Source organism: Salvelinus namaycush, chromosome 16 (genome assembly GCF_016432855.1).
Source record: "Salvelinus namaycush isolate Seneca chromosome 16, SaNama_1.0, whole genome shotgun sequence".
In the NCBI taxonomy this organism is placed as follows: Eukaryota; Metazoa; Chordata; class Actinopteri; order Salmoniformes; family Salmonidae; genus Salvelinus; species Salvelinus namaycush.
Window position 1 is genome coordinate 5,892,386 of NC_052322.1, and position 9,303 is coordinate 5,901,688.

The window sequence follows — 9,303 nt, forward strand, 5'->3', positions numbered from 1 at the left end:
CCAACAGCGAGTTGCAGTAATCCAGACGGGAGATGACAAGTGCCTGGATTAGGACCTGCGCCGCTTCCTGTGTGAGGCAGGGTCGTACTCTGCGAATGTTGTAGAGCATGAACCTACAGGAACGGGTCACCGCCTTGATGTTGGTTGAGAACGACAGGGTGTTGTCCAGGATCACGCCAAGGTTCTTAGCACTCTGGGAGGAGGACACAATGGAGTTGTCAACCGTGATGGCGAGATCATGGAACGGGCAGTCCTTCCCCGGGAGGAAGAGCAGCTCCGTCTTGCCGAGGTTCAGCTTGAGGTGGTGATCCGTCATCCACACTGATATGTCTGCCAGACATGCAGAGATGCGATTCGCCACCTGGTTATCAGAAGGGGGAAAGGAGAAGATTAATTGTGTGTCGTCTGCATAGCAATGATAGGAGAGACCATGTGAGGATATGACAGAGCCAAGTGACTTGGTGTATAGCGAGAATAGGAGAGGGCCTAGAACAGAGCCCTGGGGGACACCAGTGGTGAGAGCACGTGGTGCGGAGACAGATTCTCGCCACGCCACCTGGTAGGAGCGACCTGTCAGGTAGGACGCAATCCAAGCGTGAGCCGCGCCGGAGATGCCCAGCTCGGAGAGGGTGGAGAGGAGGATCTGATGGTTCACAGTGTCAAAGGCAGCCGATAGGTCTAGAAGGATGAGAGCAGAGGAGAGAGAGTTAGCTTTAGCAGTGCGGAGCGCCTCCGTGACACAGAGAAGAGCAGTCTCAGTTGAATGACTAGTCTTGAAACCTGACTGATTTGGATCAAGAAGGTCATTCTGAGAGAGATAGCAGGAGAGCTGGCCAAGGACGGCACGTTCAAGAGTTTTGGAGAGAAAAGAAAGAAGGGATACTGGTCTGTAGTTGTTGACATCGGAGGGATCGAGTGTAGGTTTTTTCAGAAGGGGTGCAACTCTCGCTCTCTTGAAGACGGAAGGGACGTAGCCAGCGGTCAAGGATGAGTTGATGAGCGAGGTGAGGTAAGGGAGAAGGTCTCCGGAAATGGTCTGGAGAAGAGAGGAGGGGATAGGGTCAAGCGGGCAGGTTGTTGGGCGGCCGGCCGTCACAAGACGCGAGATTTCATCTGGAGAGAGAGGGGAGAAAGAGGTCAAAGCACAGGGTAGGGCAGTGTGAGCAGAACCAGCGGTGTCGTTTGACTTAGCAAACGAGGATCGGATGTCGTCGACCTTCTTTTCAAAATGGTTGACGAAGTCATCCGCAGAGAGGGAGGAGGGGGGAGGAGGATTCAGGAGGGAGGAGAAGGTGGCAAAGAGCTTCCTAGGGTTAGAGGCAGATGCTTGGAATTTAGAGTGGTAGAAAGTGGCTTTAGCAGCAGAGACAGAAGAGGAGAATGTAGAGAGGAGGGAGTGAAAGGATGCCAGGTCCGCAGGGAGGTGAGTTTTCCTCCATTTCCGCTCGGCTGCCCGGAGCCCTGTTCTGTGAGCTCGCAATGAGTCGTCGAGCCACGGAGCAGGAGGGGAGGACCGAGCCAGCCTGGAGGATAGGGGACATAGAGAGTCAAAGGATGCAGAAAGGGAGGAGAGGAGGGTTGAGGAGGCAGAATCAGGAGATAGGTTGGAGAAGGTTTGAGCAGAGGGAAGAGATGATAGGATGGAAGAGGAGAGAGTAGCGGGGGAGAGAGAGCGAAGGTTGGGACGGCGCGATACCATCCGAGTAGGGGCAGTGTGGGAAGTGTTGGATGAGAGCGAGAGGGAAAAGGATACAAGGTAGTGGTCGGAGACTTGGAGGGGAGTTGCAATGAGATTAGTGGAAGAACAGCATCTAGTAAAGATGAGGTCAAGCGTATTGCCTGCCTTGTGAGTAGGGGGGGAAGGTGAGAGGGTGAGGTCAAAAGAGGAGAGGAGTGGAAAGAAGGAGGCAGAGAGGAATGAGTCAAAGGTAGACGTGGGGAGGTTAAAGTCACCCAGAACTGTGAGAGGTGAGCCATCCTCAGGAAAGGAACTTATCAGGGCGTCAAGCTCATTGATGAACTCTCCAAGGGAACCTGGAGGGCGATAAATGATAAGGATGTTAAGCTTGAAAGGGCTGGTAACTGTGACAGCATGGAATTCAAAGGAGGCGATAGACAGATGGGTCAGGGGAGAAAGAGAGAATGTCCACTTGGGAGAGATGAGGATCCCAGTGCCACCACCCCGCTGACCAGAAGCTCTCGGGGTGTGCGAGAACACGTGGGCAGACGAGGAGAGAGCAGTAGGAGTAGCAGTGTTATCAGTGGTAATCCATGTTTCCGTCAGTGCCAAGAAGTCGAGGGACTGGAGGGAAGCATAGGCTGAGATGAACTCTGCCTTGTTGGCCGCAGATCGGCAGTTCCAGAGGCTGCCGGAGACCTGGAACTCCACGTGGGTCGTGCGCGCTGGGACCACCAGGTTAGAGTAGCAGCGGCCACGCGGTGTGAAGCGTTTGTATGGTCTTGTGGGGTCTTTGGTTTCAGAGAGGATCTCCAGCAGCTCGTCGTTGGACAGGAAGAAGAATCGTGGAAAGTAGAGGCGCTTCTTCTCCAGGTATTCATTGAGGCCCTTCAGGATCAACTCCAGGAACTCGTTTGACTTCTTCAGCTTCTCAAGCATCTGGTCAATGGCCACCACGGCCAGCACGTGCTTGTCCAGAGAGACTTGCTTTAATACGACCACTGGGAACTTTTGGCATACTAACTAAATCATACTATGACAAGTACTATATACTCAATTAACATCACAAATAGTTTGGTTAGTATGAGTATTCTAACACAGCTAATGACTTATCAACAGCTCTAACAATTTGACCCCCACAGGAAATCTACACTGGCAGTTATAGAAAGACCCATTTACTATATATGTAACAGTATAACTTTAAACCGTCCCCTCGTCCCGACACGGGCGCGAACCAGGGACCCTCTGCACACATCAACAACGGTCGCCCACGAAGCATCGTTACCCATCGCTCCACAAAGGCCACGGCCCTTGCAGAGCAAGGTGCAACACTACTTCTAGGTTTCAGAGCAAGTGACGTAACTAATTGAAACGCTACTAGCGCGTACCCGCTAACTAGCTAGCCATTTCACATCCGTTACATATACCCATTGATTCTTGAAGAATTAACTTATAAATGCCTCAAATGTTTCAACTGTATTACCCCACCAGAAACCAAAACATAAGCTCTTATAACACCACTGTTTGTCAACAAGCACTGTATAGCCTTGAAATCTTTTTTAAAACTATAATTTTGACCTTATGGATGGCCAGTCCTTGTATTTATAGTGTAGTCAATTCAGGGGGTAGCCCTGAGCTGGACTCAAACCTGGGTCCAGCGACTGTCAAGCCAACACCTTATAACTGTTACGCCAAGATGCCTGAACTTCTTAACTTCACTAGGTTTTGGGTTACGGTTGATACAATTGCATTCTCAATGAATTTGAGTGGTTACATTTCTCCAGACCCCATCCCTCAGCTGTTAACCAAACCAAGTCTCTGGGCAGCCATTTTGTTGCTGTTTAAATCCTAGGTTGTCCCTTTAAAAAAGCCACACAATTTACCAACCAATCTGCGGTTCAAACAATAACAAAGCTGTAATTCCACCACTGTTTTGGTAATTAGATGATGGGGCTGGAGAAATGTAACTACTCTCAAATTCATAGACAGACCTATGGATGCAAGGACTGACCACCCATGATATCAGCATTATAGTTTTAACCATGTTAAGGCTTAACAGTGTTGGTTTACAGTGTTGGTTTTAAGACAATACTTACTAGTGTTAATCAGCGCCCGTTCATCGTTAGAACCATTGGATGCCTTAAGATGTCTTTGGTAAACTGGGCCCAGATATCCAGTTTCCTCCTCTTCTTTCAATGTGACAGTCTTCTCCCCCTCCTCCTCTTTCACTTCCTCCTCTTCTTTCACAGTAATGTCCTCGTCCTCTTTCACTCTGAACGCGGCTTCCTCTTCTTTAACTATAACGTCTTTCTCTTCTTCTTTCACTGTAACAGCCTCACCCTCTACTTGTTTTTGTATTGTGACATCCTCCTCTTCCTCTTTCACGACAATGTTCAGCCACAGACCCTCTTTCTCCGTCCAGCAGACCTCCTCTTCTTTAGCAGGAGGAGAGTAGCTTAGTGAGCTCATGGTTGGGTAAGTTAGCTAGCTATGCTAATGCTAACTTAACCAGCCCGCTAGATGAATAATAACAACACCGTAAATATGAAATTAAAACGGATAACTAACTAGACGACAGAAGTGGGTTTAAAACACAGTGGCTAATTTACACGAACGCATCTAAAGAGCTTTATTGGTTCGGTTATTTTGTCTAGCAAGCTACCGAGGTGTCTGACTAACTGTTGCAGCTGTTGAAAGAAGCGTTCAATCCACTAGAATATACATCACACTAACAGCATCGCCTTAACATCGCACACCGCCATCTGCTGACTGGAGTGGGTAACTCAGTTGAAAAAAATGTATATTTAAATTATTTGACTAAAAGTTAAAGGGTAGGGAACATGAGTTTTTACTCACCAGTGTAACAACACGGTGTGGTTAAAGACTTAGTAACTGAGTTGTTGTCACGATCTGGTTTCCTATAAGTACAAAGAGTTATGTTTTTTCATTACATATTTCTTAACTTATTTCTGGATATCTTCTAAACTACCCACAAGGCACTATTTCTCAACGCCATATGGAGTATCTACTCTGTGCTACCAAGTTTGTATGCTAGCTCGGTATCTAGCTCAAGCTTGCTAATGTTAGCCACACCTCATGCTTTCATGCAATGTGTGATTGTGTTATCTAGTGGGAACCCGTTAGCACGGTAGGCTCTGGTGACTTCTTGCTGTGGGCTCCGAACAAAAGAGAAAATCATACCTGCTTGCTCCTTTTTGTTTTGTCAACTTTTCGGGTGGGGTTGTTACGTTTGATACCGGAGCTACATCACCAAAAACTATCATTGTCCAAACACACCAAGACAGTTGTGAAGAGGGCACGACAACACCTTTTCACCCCTCAGGAGACTGAAAAGATTTGGCATTGGTCCCCAGATCATCAAAAGGTTCTACAGCTGCACCACCGAGAGCATCTTGATCGGTTGCATCACCGCCTGATATGGCAACTGCTCGGCATCTGACCATAAGGCGCTACAGAGGGTAGTGCGAACGGCCCAGTACATCACTGGTGCCAAGCTTCCTGCAACCCAGGACAGGCGGTGTCAGAGAAAAGTCCATAAAATTGCCAGAGACTCCAGTCACCCAAGTTATAGACTGTTTTCTCTGCTACCGCACGGCAAGTGGTACCGGAGCGCCAAGTATAGGACCAAAAGGCTCCTCAACAGCTTCTACCCCCAAGCCATTAGACTGCAGAACAATTAATAAAATCGCCGCAGGACAATTGACACCCCCCCCCCCCTCCCCCCTTTTGCACACCGCTGCTACATGCTGTTTATTATCTATGCATAGTCACATCACACCCACCTACATGTACCAATTACCTCAACTAGCCTGTACCCCCACACACTGACTTGGTACCAGTGCCCCCTGTACATAGCCTCGTTATTGTTATTCTTATTGTGTTACTTTTTTATTTTACTTGGTAAATATTTTCTTAACCAACAATGCAGTTCAAGGAGAGTTAAGGGCTTGTAAGTAAGCATTTCAAGGTAAGGTCTACACTTGTATTTGGGCGCATGTGACAAATAAAGTTTTATTTGATTTAGTTGACAGGTGAATTCATCCTTACTCGATTCCTCTCCTTGTGTCCTTCTTAAAACCATTGGAGAAGAAGGTCAGAGGAAAGGAGATGTGAATAATCAAGGAAAGACAAAGTGAGTAAGCCCTAGTCGCCATCGTGTGGTGATTTCACCCACCCTGAGACCTACACTGTTATCCTCACCCCACCCACCCTGAGACCTACACTACTGTTATCCTCACCCCACCCACCCTGAGACCTACACTACTGTTATCCTAGCCCCACCCACCCTGAGACCTACACTACTGTTATCCTAGCCCCACCCACCCTGAGACCTACACTGTTATCCTAGCCCCACCAAGATCATGGTATTGGTAGGATAATGGTTGCTGCTTTGTGGGTATGAAGTGCTGTTGTGAACAGAGGCTGCATCACAGGTCAGTCAGACAGGGATTGTTACAACCACACCAATGACCAAGGACATCAGCTGTTACACCCACACAAATGACCAAGGACATCAGCTGTTACACCCACACCAATGACCAAGGACATCAGCTGTTACACCCACACCAATGACCAAGGACATCAGCTGCAAATCTGTGCAATATCAGACTAAATTAGAGTAACAACCAAATAAAACAGACAAACAGGGAATGTTCAATTACCCAAAAATACACTATACTTCATTCAAAGAATCCATACTTTATTTCATATCATAAAGAACACCTGTGGAAATGGGTAGTAGGTTTACACATCCATCTGACTCCAAAACAAGACATGATTGAATAGTTGAATAGTTTCTAATCCAAATAATCAGCACAATGTCAGGTGTTAGTGCATGGTTGGAAAAGAAACCTACACACCCAGTAGCTAGATCTCTAGCAGCAAGGTTGGCCATGCATTTTCTAGGTCTATGCATCGTTGCTTTAACAGTATTGGTGTAGTCATACAACTTATTCTAACAGTAAACCAACAGCATATTCAGAGCATTTAGAAAGTATTCAGACCCCTTGACTTTTTACACATTTTGTTACATCACAGCCTTATTCTAAAATGTATTAAATAATATTGTGTTCCTCATTAATCTACACACAATACCCCATAATGACAAAGCAAAAAACAGACATACCTTATTTACATAAGTATTCAGACCCTTTGCTATGAGACTCGAAATTGAGCTCAGGTGCATCTTGTTTCCATTGATCATCCTTGAGATGTTTCTACAACTTGATTGAGGTCCACCTGCGGTAAATTCAATTGATTGGACATGATTTGGGCACACACCTGTCTATATAAGGTCCCACAGTTGACAGTGCATGTCAGAACAAAAACCAAGCCATGAGGTTGAAGGAATTGTCCGTAGAGCTCTGAGACAGGATTGTGTCGAGGCACAGATCTGGGGAAGGGTACCAAAAAATGTCTGCAGTATTGAAGGTCCCCAAGAACACAGTGGCCTCCATCATTCTTAAATGGAAGATGTTTGGAACCACCAAGACTCTTCAAACAGAGCAATCAGGGGAGAAGCGCCTTGTTCAAGGATGTGACCAAGAACCCTCTGGTCACTCTGACAGAGCTCCAGAGTTCCTCTGTGGAGATGGGAGAACCTTCCAGAAGTACAACCATCTATACAGCACTCCAACAATCAGGCCTTTATGATAGAGTGGCCAGATGGAAGTCACTCCTCAGTAAAAAGGCACATGACTGCCCACTTGGAGTTTGCCAAAAGGCACCTAAAGAACTCTGACGATGATAAACAAGATTCTCTGGTCTGATGAAACCAAGATTGAACTCTTTGGCCTGAATGCCAAGCATCACGTCTGGAGGAAACCAGGCACCATCCCTACGGTGAAGCATGGTGGTGGCAGCATCATGCTGTGGGGATGTTTTCAGTGGCAAGGACTGGCATACTAGTCAGGATCGAGGGAAAGATGAACGGAGCAAGGTACAAAGATGTTTCTACTGATGAAGCTCATATCCATATCACACTGAAATCAATAGAACAGGGGGCAAACAGTTAGGGTTCTACATTGGGACATTAATTCATTGATATCATGAAACAACTACTTCAAGTATGTATTTTCTGATGTTTGATCAGAGATCTTTTATCAGAGTAGCTCTTGTCACATTGACCACAACTATGAGGTTTCTCTCCTGTATGTGTCCTCTGGTGTGCAATAAGACGGCTAGATGTAACAAAACTCTTCCCACATTGATCACAGCTATGAGGTTTCTCTCCTGTGTGTGTTCTCTGGTGTACAATAAGACTGCTAGATTTAGTAAAACTCTTCCCACATTGATCACAGCTATAAGGTTTCTCTCCTGTGTGTGTTCTCTTGTGTGATACCAGGTTGCTTGACTGATTAAAACTCTTCCCACATTGACTACAGCTATAAGATTTCTCTCCTGTGTGTTTTCTCTGGTGTGATAACAGGCTGCCTAAGTGAGTAAAACTCTTCCCACATTGAGTACAGCTATAAGGTTTCTTTCCTGTGTGTGTTCTCTGGTGTACAATCAGATGGCTAGATGTAGTAAAACTCTTCCCACATTGATCACAGCTATACGGTTTCTCTCCTGTATGTGTTCTCTTGTGTGATACCAGGGTGCTTGACTGAGTAAAACTCTTCCCACATTGATTACAGCTATAAGATTTCTCTCCTGTGTGTTTTCTCTGGTGTGATAACAGGTTGCATGACTGAGTAAAACTCTTCCCACATTGAGTACAGCTATAAGGTTTCTCTCCTGTATGTGTTCTCTGATGTATCGTCAGATAGGTAGATATAGTAAAACTCTTCCCACATTGATCACAGCTATAAGGTTTCTCTCCAGTGTGAATTCTCATGTGTACCTTTAGTGATTTTAATCTTAAGTAACTCTTCCCACAATTGAAACAGTTGTGAGATTTCTTTCCTGTGTGTACTCGCTGGTGTATTTTAAGATCTGATGAAGATTTGCAACATTTCCCACAGTCAGAGCAGCAAATAGATTTCTTCCCTGTGGGTCTCTGCTGGTGTTTCTTGAGGTGTTCTGATGTGGAGAGACTCTGCTCTGCCTCGTCAGCATCATGATGTTGTTGAGGCTCCCCAGAGGACCCAGGATAGTCACATCTCTCTCCTGTGTGAACGACAAAGTCAGACAGATGGTTAAAGTCCCACAACAGCAGAAATCCACTGTTAGTTTGAGGTAAAAGGTGATGCCCAGAGCAAACCCATGAAGGTGTTCAACAATTGACGTCTGTTAAATTATTTGACAATTGTCTTAATACAGTCAAGTGAGCAACAATAGTCATATTTCGTCTTGTTTTCACATTAGTAGTAACATCGATAACTACTGGGAAATCCTAACAGTAACACACACCTACTGTAGGACCCATAACTTCACCTAACAACAACATAGACCTACTGTAGGACCCATAACTCCACCTAACAACAACATAGACCTAGGACTATACATAATTTAAGAGTTCAGGTGAAACATGGAAACTAAAATGTCTTTGTCATGACATTTCATAACCTGATCACCAGATAATTTTGTCAATAATTCCACTAGGCCACTCTTTAATGTGTTGTCATTCTAAATGTCCTGAATAAAGGAAAATAGCTCTGTGTGTT

The 9,303-nt window shown here is 45.8% G+C and overlaps 1 pseudogene; it reads right to left on the reverse strand.

Moving 5' to 3' along the window:
- Positions 1-8,655, reverse strand: part of LOC120060863 — a 34,396-nt pseudogene extending 25,741 nt beyond the window's left edge.
- Positions 8,656-9,303: the final 648 nt, after the last annotated feature.